Consider the following 21,290-nt stretch of genomic DNA (forward strand, 5'->3'; position numbering starts at 1 on the left):
TTTATAATGTGTAGATACCATAAATGTTATTTCTATATTAATGATGGGTTGAAATAGAAAAAACAAAACATTAGAACATGACTCTTGGTGAAAGAGTGTTTTCCAATTATATAAGGAGTTATGGTCCGTAAAACATATGCATAGTTTACTTTTCTGACATCCCAACATTAGAAAGGAGACAATCATAATGAGGAATTGTGCATATTTTCTTTGAAGATCCACCCCCATAGTTTTACATCAAGGTTACCAAGGATTTATTTTCTCTTCCGCATCAAATCACTCATGGATTCTGTTTCACATCAACTTCACCATATATTTGGGTACGCTTCCGCTTTCTTATCTGTATATAGACATGCTCTTGATGATTTGACATAGAAGCATTTTAATTAGAGAAGTCTTTAATCTTCTATCTGTAAGATCAAGTTTTGATCTAGTAGTACAACTCTATGTTTTGATGATTACAAGTTAACCTTTTGATATGAACAATTGTGGTACTCTAACGTGTTTTTCTGAGTGTGCTATCTACAGGCTCTGACCTCAACTCAATCTCACACAAATCAGAAGCACTGTGTATAAAGAGCAACCCAAGCAACGCTTTCGCATTCACCATGTTCAGAAGTTCTGAAGTTATACAAACTCTGATGTGGACTCAGTCACTAGAAGTTCTGAAGATCCAGAAAGTCTGATAACCAAGAAACACTGAAGGCTCAGATATTTTGATGGTGTAGAAGACTCTGAAGATCCAGAAGCTGATTAGTGAAATTCTGTTGTCCAGAAGCAAGATACTCTGAAGACCATGTTCTTCCCTCTGAGTTCAGAATCAGAAGAAACAATGGTCAGAGGATCTGGGCTTTCCCTCTGACTCTGATCAACCGGCTTCACAAGTTCCAATATGAAGCATCCCCTGATCAGAAGTCTCCTAGGTTTAAAGGTCAAGTCGCTATCCAAGTACAAAAGCAACTGTACCTTCCTGACGACCTACCTAACAGTCTCAGACACAGCAGAAGCTGGATTTTCCAGAACTGCCCTCCAACGGTAGCATTTCCCATGCAACGCTCAACCCTAATCCTTGGAGTATATAAAGAGGCTGAAGACTGAAAGAAACGGCTAGAAGCATTCACATAAGCGCAAGACAAACTTAAATTCTTCTAAGCTTTCTTTCATCTGAAATTCATTGAGTTTACTATTAGCTTTTTAGAAGCAAATCTCTTGTAAACAATTCTTTGATAAACAGTTTGTTTAGTTCCTTTAGGAGATCAAGGCTGATCGGATCCTAGAGAAGACTAAGAGAGTGAATCTTAGTGTGAGCTAAGTCAGTGTAATTGTTAGTCACTTGTAGGTTTCAAGTGCAGTTGTAACTCTTACCTGATTAGTGGATTGCCTTCATTCTAAGAAGGAAGAAATCACCTTAACGGGTGGACTGGAGTAGCTTGAGTGATTTATCAAGTGAACCAGGATAAAATCCTTGTGTGCTTTTCTATCTCTTATCTCTAGCACTTAAGTTCTCGAAAGATTTGTCAAAATCTTTAAGGTGGAAGTTTTATACTGAAAACGTTATTCACCCCCCCCTTTCTACCGTTTTTTATACCTTCAATTGGTATCAGAGCGCAAGTTCTGATTACCACACCTAACAGTGTTCAGTGATCCGGGCCGGTGTGAAAAACAACGGCTGCCACCACCAGTGAAACTCAAAGAGATGGTTACAATGCAAAGCCTCCTATGTTCGACGGTCAAAGGTTCGAATATTGGAAAGATAGACTGGAAAGTTTCTTTCTGGGTTTCGATGCAGATCTCTGGGATATTATTGTGGATGGCTACGAGCGTCCAGTTGATGCAGATGGCAAGAAGATCCCAAGGTCAGAGATGACTGCAGATCAAAAGAAGCTGTACTCACAACATCACAAAGCAAGAGCAATTCTTCTAAGTGCTATTTCCTATGAAGAGTACCAGAAGATTACAGATCGTGAGTTTGCGAAAGGCATTTTCGAATCTCTGAAGATGTCTCATGAAGGAAACAAGAAAGTCAAAGAATCAAAGGCATTGTCTTTGATCCAAAAGTATGAATCCTTCATCATGGAGCCAAATGAGTCCATTGAAGAAATGTTCTCCAGATTTCAGCTGCTTGTAGCTGGCATACGACCTCTCAACAAGAGCTACACAACAAAAGATCATGTCATAAGGGTCATCAGGTGTCTTCCTGAAAGTTGGATGCCTTTAGTGACTTCAATAGAGCTCACGAGAGACGTTGAGAATATGAGTTTAGAAGAACTCATCAGCATTTTGAAATGCCATGAGCTGAAGCGCTCAGAGATGCAAGATCTGAGGAAAAAGTCCATAGCCTTGAAATCTAAATCTGAAAAGGCTAAGGTTGAGAAGTCAAAAGCTCTTCAAACTGAAGAAGAGGAATCTGAAGAAGCATCAGAAGATTCTGATGAAGATGAGCTGACTCTGATCTCCAAGAAACTCAATCGCATCTGGAAGCACAGGCAGAGCAAATACAAAGGCTCTGGAAAGGCAAAAGGAAAGTCTGAATCCTCAGGTCAGAAGAAGTCCTCACTTAAGGAAGTCACATGCTTTGAGTGCAAAGAATCAGGGCACTACAAAAGTGACTGTCCAAAGTTGAAGAAGGACAAGAAGCCAAAGAAGCACTTCAAGACAAAGAAGAGTCTGATGGTGACATTTGATGAATCAGAGTCAGAGGATGTTGACTCTGATGGTGAAGTCCAAGGACTCATGGCTATTGTCAAAGACAAGGAAGCAGAGTCAAAGGGAGCTGTTGACTCTGACTCAGAATCAGAAGGAAATCCTAACTCAGACGATGAAAATGAGATATCCTTGATAGCTCCACTGAAACACCAATCATGGTATCTGAACAGTGGATGCTCGCGTCACATGACGGGAGAAAGGCGTATGTTCCGAGAGCTGAAACTTAAGCCTGGAGGCGAAGTTGGCTTTGGAGGAAATGAAAAGGGTAAAATTGTTGGTACTGGTACTATTTGTGTAGATAGTAGTCCATGCATTGATAATGTGTTATTGGTAGACGGCTTAACACATAACTTATTGTCTATAAGTCAATTAGCTGACAAGGGTTATGATGTTATATTCAATCAAAAGTCCTGCCGGGCTGTAAGTCAAATCGATGGCTCTGTTCTGTTTAACAGCAAGAGGAAGAACAACATTTATAAGATCAGATTATCTGAGTTGGAGGCTCAGAATGTGAAGTGCCTTCTGTCTGTTAATGAAGAGCAGTGGGTATGGCATAGACGGTTAGGGCATGCCAGTATGAGAAAGATTTCTCAGCTGAGCAAGCTAAACCTTGTCAGGGGCTTACCCAATCTGAAGTTCGCTTCAGACGCTCTTTGTGAAGCATGTCAGAAAGGCAAATTCACAAAAGTCCCTTTCAAGGCAAAGAATGTTGTCTCAACCTCAAGGCCGTTGGAACTTCTGCATATCGACCTTTTTGGACCAGTGAAAACTGAGTCTATAGGTGGCAAGAGATATGGAATGGTTATCATTGATGACTATAGCCGCTGGACATGGGTAAAGTTTCTAACCCGCAAGGATGAGTCTCATGCTGTGTTCTCTACCTTTATTGCTCAAGTGCAAAACGAGAAGGCTTGTAGGATTGTGCGTGTCAGAAGTGACCATGGTGGAGAGTTTGAGAATGACAAATTTGAGAGTCTGTTTGATTCCTATGGAATTGCACATGATTTCTCTTGTCCCAGAACTCCTCAACAAAATGGTGTTGTTGAGAGGAAGAACAGAACTCTTCAGGAGATGGCTAGAACCATGCTCCAAGAAACTGGCATGGCTAAGCACTTTTGGGCAGAGGCAGTAAATACAACATGTTACATTCAGAACAGAATCTCTGTGAGACCAATTCTGAATAAGACTCCTTATGAATTGTGGAAGAACATAAAACCCAACATTTCTTATTTTCATCCTTTTGGCTGTGTTTGTTATGTTCTCAATACTAAGGATAGATTGCATAAATTTGATGCTAAGTCTTCTAAGTGTCTATTACTCGGTTACTCTGAGAGATCTAAAGGTTTTAGATTTTATAATACTGATGCTAAGACTATTGAAGAATCTATTCATGTTAGATTTGACGATAAGCTTGACTCTGACCAGTCAAAGCTAGTAGAAAAGTTTGCAGATTTAAGCATTAATGTTTCTGACAAAGGCAAAGCTCCAGAGGAAGTTGAGCCAGAGGAAGATGAACCAGAGGAAGAAGCTGGTCCCTCTAACTCACAAACTCTGAAGAAGAGCAGAATCACTGCAGCTCACCCTAAGGAATTGATTTTGGGCAACAAAGACGAACCAGTCAGAACCAGATCTGCCTTCAGACCCTCTGAAGAGACCTTGCTCAGTCTGAAAGGATTGGTGTCCTTAATTGAACCCAAGTCCATAGATGAAGCTCTTCAGGACAAGGATTGGATTCTGGCCATGGAAGAAGAATTGAATCAATTCTCCAAGAACGATGTTTGGAGCTTAGTGAAGAAGCCTGAAAGTGTCCATGTTATTGGAACGAAATGGGTATTCAGAAACAAGCTGAATGAGAAAGGAGATGTAGTCAGAAACAAGGCAAGGCTAGTTGCTCAAGGCTACAGCCAGCAGGAAGGAATAGACTACACTGAAACATTTGCTCCAGTAGCAAGACTGGAGGCAATCAGACTGTTGATCTCTTTCTCAGTAAATCACAACATAGTTCTACATCAGATGGACGTGAAGAGTGCCTTCCTAAATGGTTATATTTCAGAGGAAGTCTATGTTCATCAACCCCCAGGTTTTGAAGATGAGAAGAAACCAGACCATGTGTTCAAATTGAAGAAATCACTCTACGGTCTGAAGCGAGCTCCCAGAGCATGGTATGAGAGACTTAGCTCATTCTTTCTGGAGAATGAGTTTGTAAGGGGTAAAGTAGATACAACTCATTTTTGCAAGACTAATAAAGATGATATCTTAATTGTGCAAATTTATGTTGATGATATTATATTTGGTTCTGCTAATCAATCTCTATGCAAAGAATTTTCTGAAATGATGCAGGCTGAATTTGAGATGAGTATGATGGGAGAATTAAAGTACTTTCTGGGAATACAAGTTGATCAAACACCAGAAGGAACATATATCCATCAGAGCAAGTACACTAAAGAACTTCTGAAGAAGTTCAATATGCTGGAATCTACAGTGGCCAAGACTCCAATGCATCCTACATGCATTCTGGAGAAAGAAGATAAAAGTGGTAAAGTATGTCAGAAGCTCTATCGTGGCATGATAGGTTCACTTCTATACTTAACTGCATCTAGGCCAGACATACTATTTAGTGTTCATTTATGTGCTCGTTTCCAATCAGATCCAAGGGAAACCCACTTAACTGCTGTTAAGAGGATCCTAAGGTATCTGAAAGGCACCACTAACCTTGGCTTGATGTATAAGAAAACATCAGAGTATAAGCTTTCAGGTTACTGTGATGCTGATTATGCTGGAGATAGAACAGAGAGAAAAAGTACTTCTGGAAATTGTCAATTTCTGGGAAGCAATCTAGTCTCATGGGCAAGCAAGAGGCAATCAACCATTGCACTATCAACTGCAGAGGCAGAATATATCTCAGCAGCAATATGCAGTACTCAGATGCTCTGGATGAAACATCAGCTGGAGGATAATCAGATCCTTGAGAGCAATATCCCAATCTATTGTGATAACACTGCTGCAATCTCATTGAGTAAGAATCCTATCTTGCATTCAAGGGCAAAGCACATTGAGGTAAAGTATCACTTTATTAGAGATTATGTACAGAAGGGCGTACTTCTTCTGAAGTTTGTTGATACTGACCATCAATGGGCAGATATCTTTACAAAGCCCTTAGCAGAGGATAGATTTAATTTTATTCTGAAAAATCTGAACATGGACTTTTGTCCAGAGTGAAGATGGATCAGAACCTCTGACTATGATACTTCTTGATCAGAAGATGTCTAGTCCAGAAGGTAACTCAATCAGAGTGTGTGTACCCACTGGTACTGACTCTGAAGCTGAGACAGCAACACGTGTGTCAGTTTTTCTGATGCATAGTTCCTTGAGCCCGTGTGACAGTCTGTTATGATTGCGTGTAGATGTGCTTCTCTCCTGTGTGTGATTTGTGTATTTACTGTTACTATCTATCTTTAATTTTCAACCGTTGATCTTAAAGTGCTTTTTAAATCAACAACGGTTATTTGTCAAAACCCACTATACACACACGATCTCTTTCACTTCCGGTTTTTACTCTCTCTCTCTCTGCTTTTCAAAACCGCTTATCCTCGATTTCTCTCTCGATCTCTCTTCATCTTTCAACCTTCATCTTCTACCTCAAACCTTCAACCGCTTCAAAAATGGTGAGTCAAACCAGAAGAACTACTGCAGATGCAACCCAGTTCCCTCACATGGTAGTTGGTCTAGCAACGGGTCAAAGGGGCCCTGAGAATCCGACACAAGATCAAGGTAAAGCTCAAGAGCAGATTATTCCGATTGCAGAACGGGGCTGTGCCGTTCATTGCGTTGATGCTCCTGAGGAACTTCAAGTCCTGGCAGAATGGAGATTCGACCTCGACAACCTGGCTACAAATGGGTATGATCTTCGTCCTGAAGTCCAAGTTCAAGGTTGGGGAAATTACTTCAACAGACTTCGAGGACCGGTGTATGATAAACTGATCAAGGAATTCTAGAAGCACGCCGACTGCGATGATACTCAGGTGGTATCTCACATTCTTGGAAGAAAGATCATCATCACAGAGAAGTCTTTCGTGAACTTGCTGGGTGCAGACACTGCTTTTGGGTATCGTTTCCAACTCACGGAATCGAAGCTGAAACCCAGCACCAAGGATACAATCAACAAGGCCCTGTACACCACTTACAAACCGGGCAAGACGAATTACAAGGTGATGGACCTTCATCCCAAGCTCAGGATCTGGCACAAAATTTTGCTCCACTGCATAAACCAGAGACCAAAGGGCAGTTCCCCAGACTACATCAACTTCAACCAGAAGGTGATGTTGTTCTTCATCCAAGACCAGAAGAAGATCTGTCTTCCCTACTTCCTGTTCTCTTATTTGAAGGAATGTATCCGGAAGTCTCGTACCACTGCCTCCATCAAGTCAGCGATCAAGTATATTCCCTTCGGGAGACTTTTGTCTGATCTCTTCATTGAGAGTGGCCTCGTTCAAGATCTGATAAATGCTGGATGCACAGAGGATCTGACCACCATTGTCAGTGATGTCTTCACGGCAAACTCTCTAAAGAAGATGGGCCTAATCAAGAAGAAGATTGCTCCTGCCCATGAAGACACATCTTTTGAGATCAGAAGTAGAAGGATGCCTCTGAATGACTACCCTCTGTGGACACAGGCAGACAATCCTGACGCCATTAGGTGCTATGTTGAAGACCTAAGGGCTCAAGGATTCGAAATTGATCTCGATGACTTCTTCAGCAGACTGCCACCAGCTCCAGAGTTTCCTTCTCCTCCCAAGAAGAAAGTTCAGAGGAAGATGATCCTAGAAGAATCTTCTGAGGAATCAGATGTCCCGCTGATCAAAAAGAAGAAGGCTGGTCAACTCAAGAGAAAGCCAGATGAAACCAGCAAGCCTGATGATGGTGATGATGGTGATAATGAGGATGGTCCTCCTAAGAAGAAGAAGAAGCAAGTCAGAATCGTGGTGAAGCCTACTCGGGTGGAACCAGCTGCTGAAGTGATCAGAAGGACTGAACCTCCTGCCAGAGTGACAAGATCATCAGCACTTTCAAGTAAGTCTGCAATTGCTTCTGATGATGATTTGAACTTATTTGATGCACTCCCCATATCTGCCATGCTCAAACACTCTTCAAATCCCCTCACTCCTATTCCTGAATCCCAACCAGCTGCACAAACCACCTCTCCACCACATTCCCCAAGGTCTTCGTTCTTTCAACCTTCCCCTACTGAAGCACCTCTCTGGAATTTGCTCCAGAACCAACCCTCTAGGTCAGAAGAACCAACCTCTCCCATTACCATCCCGTACAATCCATTAACTTCTGAACCCATCATTCATGAACAACCAGAGCCTACCCACACAGAACCTGGACCCAGAACCTCTGATCACTCTGTCCCAAGAGCATCAGAACGACGGACTCTCAGACCCACGGATACAGATTCTTCCACAGCCTTTACACCTGTATCCTTCCCAACCAATGTTGCTGACTCTTCTCCCTCCAATAACTCTGAATCCATTAGAAAATTCATGGAGGTCAGAAAAGAAAAGGTGTCTACCTTAGAAGAGTATTATCTCACTTGTCCAAGCCCTAGGAGATATCCTGGCCCTAGACCTGAACGTCTAGTTGACCCAGATGAACCTATCTTGGTCAATCCTTTACATGAGGCAGACCCTTTGGCTCAACAAGCTCACCCTGCCCCTGACCAACAAGAGCCTATTCAACCAGAACCTGAACCAGAACAATCTGTGTCTAACCAATCCTCGGTTAGATCACCTCATCCTCTAGTTGAAACTTCAGAACCTCACCTTGGAACCTCTGAACCCAATGCTCAAATGTTTAACATTGGCTCTCCACAAGGTGCCTCTGAAGCCCACAACAGCAATCACCCAGCCTCTCCTGAAACCAACCTCTCCATAATTCCTTATACTCACCTTCGACCCACATCTCTCTCTGAGTGCATCAATATTTTCTATCATGAAGCCTCTTTGATGCTACGCAATGTGCATGGTCAGACTGACCTAAGTGAGAATGCTGAACGTGTGGCTGATGAGTGGAACAATCTGGGCACTTGGCTGGTGGCTCAAGTTCCAATTATGATGCAGCTCCTGCATGCAGAGGGAAGTCAGAGGATTGAGGCTGCAAAGCAAAGGTTTGCTCGAAGGGTGGCTCTTCATGAACAAGAACAGAGACATAAGCTTCTTGAAGCTATTGAAGAAGCCAAGAGAAAGAAAGCTCAAGCAGAAGAAGCTGCACGTCAAGCAGCAGCTCAGGCTGAACAAGCCAGATTAGAGGCAGAACGACTTGAGGCTGAGGCTGAAGCCCTTAGATGCCAAGCACTTGCACCAGTAGTGTTTACTCCTGCTGCTTCTGCTTCCATTCCAGATCCTCAAGCTGCTCAGAATGTTCCTTCCGGTTCTACTCAGTCAAGCTCATCCAGACTCGATATCATGGAACAGCGTCTTGACACTCATGAATCCATGCTAATTGAAATGAAGCACATGATGATGGAACTTCTGCGTCGAACTGATAAACCCTAGTTTTAGGATCTCTTCGCTTTTCTTTTTATTTAACGTTGTTTTATTTTTATTAACTTCTGTTTCTTTTTATTATTCTACTTTGTTCGTTTGTGATTATCTATGCATATTTATATTTTTTTGTCACATGTGTTTGCAAAAATCTTTTTATTCATAATCTCTTTATGTTTACATCATACATTCTTTCCCTAAAGTCTAGAATGGAGGATCCCTCCTCATTCTTCTGCACTCCTGGCGCTGCTCTGACCTATCCTTCTCCAGACGCTCCAGTGCATGCTGGATGTTGTTGAGCCTGTTCTTTAGCTCATCCCTCTCCAGAATCTCTTCTGCAGTCTTGAGCTTCTCTTCCAAACTCTCTTTTTCTTCCAGCAGCTTGAGTTCAAGCCGGCTGAGTTCTTGCACCTCCTCCACGAAGGCAAGAAATTCCCTCAGGTCTCTCTTCAACTCTGGACGCAGGTCCTCCTCCAGCAGTGTCCGTGTTAGCTCCGAGATGGTCGTTGTACCATCTGGATGCCTGATGTTAAGGAACAAGTCCTCCTCGAAGGCCTTCTTCCTCAGCTCTTCTAGTGCTACGATGTATGATGCCATTTTTTTTTCCTTACTGAAAATTGTTCGAGGTGTGAAGCTTACCTTTCTCTCCAACGCTTTATATAGGCTTCACTTTCTCTCTGAAAGTTAATGCTCCTACAGTTTCTCGAGGTTAAGTTCTTGGTAACTAACCCTTCTCTTTACTCCCTTGACCGGTGGTAAACGTTCTTCTCTTGCATTAACTCTTCTATTTATTTCGCCTAACTCTGATTCTTGCATCGTTTTCATTTTCTTTAAACTTAGACCTTCTCTAAGGGGGAGTACCTTGTACTTCAAGCTAAGTTTTTCACACCCCAAGCTTTTTGCTTATGACAAAAAGGGGGAGTAAACCCAGTTTTTGATGTGTAAGATGTGTTAGTGTGATTTATTTTTCTTTTGGAGAATTTAAGAGTTCCACCTTCATGACCATAGATGTGTCACTGGGCAAATACAAGGAATACATTTCACTTCTTCTGAAGTGATTCTAAGTTGACTCTGATACCCAAGACTCTGATACCTTGTCTGTGACTCTGATTACTCGATTTTCATCTATGTCATAAGTTTTTCACTCTGAACTCTTATATCATTTAGCTCAGAATCTAGACTTTACTAACGTTTTCATCAAGTATTAGATTCAGGGGGAGCTAAGCTCAGAATCAAGCAGTGACTTGAATTCAGAATGAGCAAGATAAACTATTCACATCAGGATAAGTCTTATTCTATATCTCTAAACTCTGAGTGAATTCAGTTTAATGTTTAAGAATTGTTCATCAAAAATCTTAGTTTTGTCATCATCAAAAAGGGGGAGATTGTAAGATCAAGTTTTGATCTAGTAGTACAACTCTATGTTTTGATGATTACAAGTTAACCTTTTGATATGAACAATTGTGGTACTCTAACGTGTTTTTCTGAGTGTGCTATCTACAGGCTCTGACCTCAACTCAATCTCACACAAATCAGAAGCACTGTGTATAAAGAGCAACCCAAGCAACGCTTTCGCATTCACCATGTTCAGTATGAACAGTGGAAAAGCTTCAGAAGTTCTGAAGTTATACAAACTCTGATGTGGACTCAGTCACTAGAAGTTCTGAAGATCCAGAAAGTCTGATAACCAAGAAACACTGAAGGCTCAGATATTCTGATGGTGTAGAAGACTCTGAAGATCCAGAAGCTGATTAGTGAAATTCTGTTGTCCAGAAGCAAGATACTCTGAAGACCATGTTCTTCCCTCTGAGTTCAGAATCAGAAGAAACAATGGTTAGAGGATCTGGGCTTTCCCTTTGACTCTGATCAACCGGCTTCACAAGTTCCAATATGAAGCATCCCCTGATCAGAAGTCTCCTAGGTTTAAAGGTCAAGTCGCTATCCAAGTACAAAAGCAACTGTACCTTCCTGACGACCTGCCTAACAGTCTCAGACACAGCAGAAGCTGGATTTTCCAGAACTGCCCTCCAACGGTAGCATTTCCCATGCAACGCTCAACCCTAATCCTTGGAGTATATAAAGAGGCTGAAGACTGAAAGAAACGGCTAGAAGCATTCACATAAGCGCAAGACAAACTTAAATTCTTCTAAGCTTTCTTTCATCTGAAATTCATTGAGTTTACTATTAGCTTTTTAGAAGCAAATCTCTTGTAAACAATTCTTTGATAAACAGTTTGTTTAGTTCCTTTAGGAGATCAAGGCTGATCGGATCCTAGAGAAGACTAAGAGAGTGAATCTTAGTGTGAGCTAAGTCAGTGTAATTGTCAGTCACTTGTAGGTTTCAAGTGCAGTTGTAACTCTTACCTGATTAGTGGATTGCCTTCATTCTAAGAAGGAAGAAATCACCTTAACGGGTGGACTGGAGTAGCTTGAGTGATTTATCAAGTGAACCAGGATAAAATCCTTGTGTGCTTTTCTATCTCTTATCTCTAGCACTTAAGTTCTCGAAAGATTTGTCAAAATCTTTAAGGTGGAAGTTTTATACTGAAAACGTTATTCAAACCCCCCCTTTCTACCGTTTTTCATACCTTCACTATCATCTACTCTATTTTCTAACATATGCATGATTGGTGGAGCAAATCACAGAGTTGATCCTAAGGTGACTAGCTAGGTCATTACTGCGTTACCACACTAATTTTCGTGATGGCCACGATGAATCCTGCCGACCATGTATCAACTTGATACAACGGTCCAAACCTTATTCACATTTATGACCTTGCCACAAAGTTTCCAGTAAATCCAGTTCCACTATCTCTCTGTTTAGCAACTGAATAATCAAAAATCATCATCAGATGAAGTCAGACCTAGTTCCCTTAAATGGTGAAGCATATCTTCAGGGTGATCGTCAAGTTGTTGTCGTTCAGGCTGCACCCAGCGTCCATCTTCACCGCTGATCATGCCCTTGTTCTCATCTTTCCCCCAGTTTGGTGGAACCAAGTAATGGTTTTTTAAGCAATCACATGCCTTGTTCACCAAAGCAGGGTCTCTACCAGTAGCAAGCACGAATCTTTGCCTCTTTCCATGGTATCTGTGTATGCCAAGCAAAATATTAACCCACTTGCACGAGTTGTGTTTAAATGTTTAACAATTGAAAACCTACTAATGATTTCAGCAAAAGTTAAGGTCAAGGTCATCGGTGCAGACATTATCATCGGCAGAAATTAATCAAGACTGGTTAAATCATTAACTTATTATATATATGTCACTTTCTAATATTGATACACTTTCGATCAAAATGTTATATTAAGGAATTACACAAATATATATTGTAAAGAATAATGAAGGTTCTGCTGCAATTATAGGATACAATCAAGATAAATTAACCAAACCTTTTGGAAATAATAATGTATTGGTGCAGAATTGAATTGAAAGTATGGGTTATCATATTATAAGCTCTTTTTAAGTTTAGCCACAACTAAAATATTGTTTAATTGAAGCTATGAAGGTTTCAAATGAGATACTTTATGTAATTGTTCTAACTTCTAGGGATGTAAGCTTCCTTTCAATATGTTTACTAGAGCCCGTTTGGTACGATGTATAGTATAAGACCAGATAATATAAGGCATGATTTTATTAGGCCTGATAGGATAAGGACTGATAAAATTTTAATACTATACAGAGTTTGATCATACACTGTATAATTTGGTGGCGACACTGGTGATGTAGTATTGGTGGTATTGGAAGGTGATGATAGTGATAGTGGTGGTGGATGGTGGTGGCGGCGGCGGCAGTTGTGGTGGTAGTGGCGGTAGTGGCAATGGTGGTGACAATGGTGGTGTTGGTGGCGGCAGTGGTGGTGGTGGAGGGTGGGGGCAGCAACAGTGGTGGTATGAAGGTATCAACGATGGTGGTAGGGGTGTTCATAACCAATCCAATCCAATCAAAACTGAAAAACCGATCCAAAAAAACCGAAATCCAATCAAACCGAAAACTGAACGGATCCAAAATTGAAAAAACCGAATTTTTTTATTGGATTTGTTCGGATTTCGGATTTGATTTTCAAAACCGAACCAATCCAATCCAAACCGAATATTTAGAAATATATATATATATATATATAATTTTATTTATATTATCATATTATTAGTACTTTCATATTTATTTTTTTCATGTAAGTTTTATCATTAGATGCATGATTGCATATTGTAGTTTGTTTGTTGGAGATATTTCACTTCTTGACAAGATGCACTTTTACAATAGGTGAATTCTTGTGTAACGGTGTTGGTGTTTTAGACATATCTTGACTTGCCTCTGTAATGTGATAAAACTTTTGCAATGGTTCTTGCTTGATGGTTTTATTTTCTATTACATTATTTATTTCAACATCATTTCTTTAAAAACCGAAATCCAATCCAATCCAAACCGATAAAAATTGGATCGGATTGGTTTGGATTTGAAAAGAAAACATAACCGATTGGATGATAAAATTATAAAATCGAAGTGATCGGTTCGGATGACTTTTCTCCTTAAAACCGAACCAAACCGGACCGCGAACACCCCTAGATGGTGGCAGTGGTGGTGCATGGTGGTGGCGGGGACGACAGTTGTGGTGGTGGCGGTAGTGGCGGCGATGATGGTAGAGGGTGTTGGCGGTGGTGGTAGAGGGTGGTGGTAGTGGCGATAATGATGACGAGAGCGTGTTGGTAGTGGCAACGAAGGTTGTAAGGCCCAAGTTTTAACGCTTTGGATAAGTGAATACAATAAAAGAGTTATTTGATTAAGATAAATTTGGGAAGGAAAGAGGTTCAGGAAAAGTCCAAGAAGGTATCGAAAAACCGAAAGAGTTATAGCACGACTAACATACGCTTAATTATAGGTCGAAGGTAATAGTGAATAGTTAATTTACGCTTTAGGACACGATGGAAACTAATTCCAAAAATCCTCAGAGAAATGTTAGAACTTCTCTTTTCCGTCCTTAAACAACCATTTCGATGCGAAATCCTGGAATGTACGAACGTCAAATTCCAATTCTCGGAAGTTTGCCGAAACGGAATCCCTGATAGTTCGAAAAACCTAAGATCGACAGACGATGAAGACTTTTTCTATCCGGAAACTCAAATGAAGATTCCACCCGCGTTCTCCTACTTCTCTCATCATTCCTAATCTTTCTTCAGAAGGAAGTTTTCTCATCCGACGATCACTGCAAAAAGTAGTTTTTCGGGATAAACCGACTTACACCGACTTATGCCGATTTTGGATCTTTTGGTTTAATTCCAAGAATTCTATTTTGAGTTCTGGAATTCTGTCGCCAGAACCTATCTTAGAATGCGCAGAGGAACGCGCAGGAAAAATCGGAATCGCAAAAAAATCATTTTTCCGTTTTTTCCAAAACCTATAAATAGCTTGAAAAATTAGATTTTTTTCACAAAACCCATTTTCCCCACCCCTCCAAGCCGCGAGTTTCTAGAGAGAGAGAGAGATCCGGATCTTCGTCGTTTCTTGCCCGTTTGCTTCACCGTTCGTCACTAATCGAAGACCTCGAGGTAGGTAACCTATACTCTCCTTCGAATCGTCGTTTCTGTCCATTTCTCCTGCGACTTTCTGAGTTCAAAATTTTGAGGTTTTTGAAAAACTGTTCAAATCGGTTGATTTCAGCATCTAAACTTCTTCCCTGCATGCTCCTGAGCGTGTTCTGCGGATTAGATTTTGTCAAATGTCGACGAAATGCCGCAGGGATCAATTTCTACCCTAAATACCCATTTTTCGCCAAAGTCGCAACCTTTACGCTCTAATCTATCGACTTGGCTTAGTGCTAGTAGGATTTGTCGTCATAAACGTCGTTGTGGACGTCCCCATCCAATTTGTTTTTCAAAAATCCAATTTTGAAATTCTGAGCTAAAAATAATGACCAAACTACCCCTATATCAGTTTTCGATCCGAAAATTTTTCCGAGCCTAGAACCGTCTTAGTTACGGCTTATGTTAACCTAGGAACCAAGTTTGATCGAAGAAAAATCGACCCTCCCAATTAAGGAAAGTGGCCGAGAGCTATATCAAGGGGGGGGAGAATCCGATTTTTCGAAAACTTGTCTTAACGCGTTAGATTGTCGTACCACGGAGGTAGTAGTGTACTGTGTAACCCTAGGACTCTTTGATTGCTGAGTTTCTGACTCTTGGTGTTGATTTCTGTGATTTTTGCTTAAGGTTCGTTTGAGGAGATTCCAAGAAACCAAGGAGAAGAGCTTGAAGAACATTTGGAGGAGGAAGCTGGAAGACCCACCGGTGAGGGCTACTCTCTGAATTACTAGATAATGCTTTAGGTGTCGATGAAATTCGACTTGATTTATGTGTTATGCACCTAATTGCTAAATGTCTGAAATGATTTCTGAGGCTTCGGCCGAACTTGTTGAGTACTTGATGCCATGATATTGTGTGCTAAATGATTCACATGCTATGTGCTACATGGTTAACTTAGGATGTGTTGGAATATGCTGTTTATGTCTTTTGGTTGAGCTGTTTCAATGATGCTATTACACTTGTACCTGAGATTCTGAAAAGTGAGGATTGCGGGCAGGTCATGCCGAATTTTTATGAGATTTTGAGAGAGTTGTAAAAGGACGAACGGAGTTCGGACCTTGTCATGCTCCAATGGATCGAGACCTTCTCAAGGAATTACTTGGGTTTATGGGAACTTTGAAACTCATAGGGAATACGATAAGACAAAAAGAGCTATTTTTATAAAGAAATTCATAAGATATTAAACAACCTCTAAACCTTTAAATAAAGATAACAATCTCGGATGCAAGCTTTGGATTGAAGTTTAGTTTTGGAAAACGAGAAGTGTCGTCGGATCCAAGTGTTGGGAAGATTTCGAGTTTTGGGTATGTTAATACTCATTCGCTCTGGGAGCAGTTGTTTAGCCATCCAAGGGATGAGCCGAGAAGCTTCACGGAGGTGTGAGACCTTGTGAATGCGTGATACTCCACTGAGGCGTGAGACCTTGTGGAAAGCATGGATCTTCACTGAGGCGTGAGACCTCGTGAACAGCATGAAACTTCATTGAAGCGTGAGACTTCGTGCAAGTGTGTAAATTCACTGAGGCGTGAGACCTTGTGAAAGCATAAAACTTCACTGAAGCGTGAGACTTTGTGAATGTGTGAGACTCCACAGAAGCGTGAGACTTCGTGAGAGCATTGATGACTCGAAGAGTTGTCGTGAGTGGCTGCACTCTTTTGTTTATGATTAATTGTATTTTGTCGCAGAATCGACATTTACCTTAGGGTATTCTTTTAGAGACTTTAAGTTAATTTAGAACACGTGGCGACGTGTCGGGTGAGGTCGGAGACGTTGTTTGGCTAATCACTTGCATTCATGCACTCATTTTGAGGTTAATACACGGCGTGATACCGGACCTCGGTGGATTCCAAAATGGTCATAAGACCCGGATTTCCATATTTAGGACACTACGGTGGTCCTCAGTAGCAGACGGAATGGCAGACCTACGGGTTCACTGCTGATCTGACTACTTTTGTGTGGTGTAAGAGACACGCGAGCAGGAAGGTACCCACCGTGGCTGGTGTTAGGGCCGTCTCGTTGATGTCCATCCTTCTTCCGGAATGCATTTTGTTACCCAGCATTGCATTTCATGCAACATACATGCTAACTTAGTTGCTGAGTGTGATTGGTAACTGTTTATCCTATTTGTTTGAGGCATGCTACTTGTTTTCGTGGCTCTTTATATTTATTGTGATACATGCAACCCTAGGAAGCTACTCCAAAACTTATAAGCCTGAGAGGCGAGTATATATTATCCTATAATTATATCTGGCTTTATTAATTATATAATTCTTTGGAGTTGACCCTCGCGTCTGCTGTGTGTGTTTGGGCGGACTACGCCATTTGTCAGATGAGTATGGGGGATTGGTTTACCATGGTCAGCCCGTCAGGGGGGACCAGGTACGAGATGCTTGACCAAGACGACCCAGGTGCATGGGTGGTCGATCCCGAGGGCCACCGTGCGACCTACACCGGTCGGATCATGGAGGACCGTGTCGATCGATTCGGACGCTTGACGGAGGGAGTGATGAGGAGGCACATAGTGAGCTTCAACCTGCCTCCAGGAGTACACTGTGGACCCGGCTTGGGAGTACCTCCACCGCCACCATCTCCTTCAGATGATGAGGATCCTTCTGAGGAGTTGCCAGTAGGTGGGGCTTCGACGGAGTCTAGTCCGTCTACTGCTGCTGCTGTCGTCGCGGATCTCGTCCCGGGCCCTGAGCCCGAGAGTCCAGTGCGGGAGCGCATTAGGGTGGACAGAGAGGGCAGTGTTGAGTACGCCGACCTAGTCGTCCTGGATGCAGATTCGGATGACGACCGCGCTAGCATGTAGGATCGAGTGCTAGTGTGGGCTCCTCGGGTAGGGATAGTGTAGGAGTTGTGTCGATGCTCTGACCGTCATGCTTCCGTTTTTGGGGACAGGGTAGTTTTCCTACCGGTAGCTTTTGTGTGGTTTCCTATGGAGATCGCAGAGAGCTGGTTGGATTTAGGGGGTCCTTTCTTAGGCCGCTGGGCCAACTTGCTCTCAGTTTTTGTAGGTTAGTGTTGCGGACACAGTGTCTTTATTTTGGACTGTACATATTGCCTTCGGGCGTTACTCTTTTCTGTCACCCGACACGAGGCATGTATATATAGTTGTATAGTAGTTCCTTTTATCTTTTGTTGGGGAGTTTTATTGCTTTCTGTCTTTAGTTATATTGTCGAAAAAAAAATAATTCACGTTTTTCCGCTTAAAGTATTTTCTTTTGGTTACTAAAGTGACGCCACCGAAATCGGGGTGTTACATTTGTGGTATCAGAGCTTAGTCGAGTCTTTCGGGAGTCTTTGGGGAATAGGTCTTCTGTGCTAGGTTGTGTGACTCTGCAAAGAGTAAAAATTGATTGTCTGCCAAGCGATTTTTCGCTTAGAATTGTTTGAAGTTATTGCTTAATCATATTGCATAGTTATATTGGATGCTATCTTATGATGAGCACTAACTGTTTGTTAATTTAGCAGAACATGGTGAACGCTAACCAACTAGCTGAGATGATGGCCACTATGGCCCAAGCTGTGACTGCACAGGCAAACGATAATGCTATGAGGCGTGCTGCTGAGGAGGCACGTGATCAGCACCAACGCCAGAGGGAAGTGACAATGGATCAGAACAGAGGCCTGAATGATTTTAGGAGACAGGATCCACCTAAGTTCTCGGGGGGTACGGACCCGGACAAAGCGGATCTCTGGATCCAGGAGATTGAAAAGATCTTCGGTGTATTGCAGACTGCTGAGGGGGCCAAGGTGGGAATGGCAACCTTTCTACTGTTGGGTGATGCTGAGTACTGGTGGAGAGGCGCCAGAGGAATGATGGAAGCAAACAACCTGGAAGTGAACTGGACTTCGTTTCGTGCTGCTTTTCTGGAAAAGTATTTTCCAGATAGTGCGCGGGACGAGCGTGAGTCGCAATTCCTGACACTTCGTCAGGGTAGCATGTCCATCCCGGAATATGCTGCCAAGCTGGAATCGTTGGCCAAGCACTTTCGATTCTTCCGCAATGGGGTCGATGAACCCTACATGTGCAAGCGCTTTGTGAATGGGCTGAGGCCCGATATTGAAGACTCGGTGAAACCGTTGGGGATCACTCGTTTTCAGACTTTGGTTGAGAAAGCCACTGAGGTGGAGATAATGAAGAACAGGAGACTGAACCGTGTTGGGACAGGAGGGCCGATGAGGTCGGGCTCTCAAAATTTTCAAGGCAGAGGGAGATTTCAGAGTAGGAAGCCGTATCAACGTCCTGCAGGTAGAGGAATTGCTTCAGGATCTTATAGGCCCATGGTGGGTACTGCTGGAGGTTCTGGAGGTCAGACTGTGAACAGGGAGATGACCTGTTACAGATGTGGGCAGCCTGGGCACTATGCCAATGCTTGTACTGACATGAGGCCCAAATGCTTTAACTGTAACAAGTTGGGGCATACTGCTGCTCAATGCAGAGCACCCAAGACAGAACCAGCTGTAAACACTGCTCGTGGGAAGCGTCCTGCTGCCAAGGCAAGAGTCTACACCATGGATGGTGAAGAAGCTGAAGATGTTGATGGTCTGATCAGGGGAGATTGCGAGATTGACGGTAATCTCCTAACTGTACTTTTTGATTCCGGAGCAACGCACTCTTCTATCTCTAGGGAATGTGCTACTAGATTAAAACTTCCCGTTACTGCTTTGAGTTTCGATCTTATAGTTACCACACCTGCCAAAACTCTGCTTGCCAATACTGCATGCATGTATTGCCCAGTAACCTATAGGGATAAAGTTTACCATGCTAACCTAGTGTGCCTAACTCTCAAGAACCTAGATGTTATCCTGGGGATGGACTGGTTGTCCCACTACCATTGTCTTCTGGACTGTAGCCGAAAGAGAGTGGTATTTCCTGACTCGGACCTTTCCGAGTATCTATCCGCCAATCATATTAATGTCTCTCTGAATGAAGGATCTCAAGAGTATTCAGTTTTGTTGAGCTTGGAGAGTAAAGGAAATTCGGAAGTGAGTAATATTCCAGTTGTGAAGGACTTCGCGGATGTTTTTCCTGGCGATGTACCTGGTTTGCCGCCTGTACGCGACATTGAGTTTGCTATTGACATCGTACCGGGAACAGGACCGATTTCGATTGCACCATATCGGATGGCACCTGCGGAATTGGTGGAGTTGAAGTCTCAACTTGAGGATCTTCTGTCGAAAGGATTCATCCGACCGAGCGTTTCACCTTGGGGAGCACCCGTCTTATTGGTGAAAAAGAAGGATGGGAAATCTAGACTTTGTGTCGACTATCGACAACTGAACAAAGTAACCGTCAAGAATAGGTATCCGCTACCCAGAATTGATGATTTGATGGATCAACTACGAGGAGCTGCGATATTCTCAAAGATAGACCTGAAGTCGGGTTACCATCAGATCAGAGTAAAGACTGAGGATATCCAGAAGACGGCATTCCGGACTCGTTATGGACACTATGAGTATCTAGTGATGCCATTTGGGGTGACAAACGCACCTGCTATCTTCATGGATTACATGAACAGGACATTCCATCCGTTCTTGGATCGATTCGTCGTGGTGTTTATCGACGACATTCTGATCTACTCAAAGAACGCTGAAGATCATGAAGGGCACTTGCGTCAGGTTTTACAAGTGTTGAGAGAGACAAGTTGTACGCCAACCCTTCTAAGTGTGAATTTTGGCTCGAAGAGGTAAAATTCTTGGGCCATGTGATTTCTAAAGAAGGTATAGCTGTGGATCCAGCAAAGGTAGAGACGGTGTTGTCATGGGAACGGCCAAAGACCGTGACTGAGATCAGGAGTTTTGTCGGTTTGGCGGGATACTATCGTCGCTTCATTGAGAATTTCGCCAAGATCGTTGGACCCTTGACTCAACTTACGAGAAAGGATCAACCTTTTGCATGGACCGAAGCGTGCGAAACTAGTTTTCAGACAATGAAGGAACGTTTGACGACGTCACCTGTACTCGTTTACCGCAACCAGAGGAACCGTATGAAGTGTACTGTGATGCTTCGCATCAAGGTTTGGGATGTGTGCTGATGCAGCATCGGAAAGTGGTGGCTTATGCTTCACGACAACTGAAGACTCATGAGAAGAACTATCCGACTCATGACTTAGAACTTGCTGCCATTGTGTTTCGTTGAAGATCTGGAGACATCACTTATATGGATGCAATTTCACCATATTTAGCGATCACAAGAGCTTGAAGTACTTGTTTGACCAGAAGGAGTTGAACATGAGACAACGACGTTGGATGGAGTTTCTCAAGGATTACGATTTTACCTTGCAATACCATCCTGGAAAAGCTAATGTTGTTGCTGATGCATTGAGCAGGAAAATGCATATCTCGTCAATGATGGTGAAGGAGCTACAACTGCTGGAACAATTCCGAGATTTGAGTTTGGACGTAAGATTATCCGAGGGAGAACTGAGGTTCGGGATGATCAGGATTACCAATGGATTGAT

The 21,290-nt window shown here is 42.5% G+C and overlaps 1 long non-coding RNA gene across 1 annotated transcript; it reads right to left on the minus strand.

The window, feature by feature from the left end:
- Positions 1-11,748: 11,748 nt before the first annotated feature.
- On the minus strand, positions 11,749-18,511 carry LOC130737681 (uncharacterized). Its single transcript, XR_009018866.1, has 2 exons — positions 15,360-18,511; positions 11,749-12,335 (listed from the first exon to the last, which is right to left on the minus strand). It is a non-coding gene; the product is annotated as an uncharacterized LOC130737681 (long non-coding RNA).
- Between the last annotated feature and the right edge of the window lie 2,779 nt (positions 18,512-21,290).

Source organism: Lotus japonicus, chromosome 2 (genome assembly GCF_012489685.1).
Source record: "Lotus japonicus ecotype B-129 chromosome 2, LjGifu_v1.2".
In the NCBI taxonomy this organism is placed as follows: Eukaryota; Viridiplantae; Streptophyta; class Magnoliopsida; order Fabales; family Fabaceae; genus Lotus; species Lotus japonicus.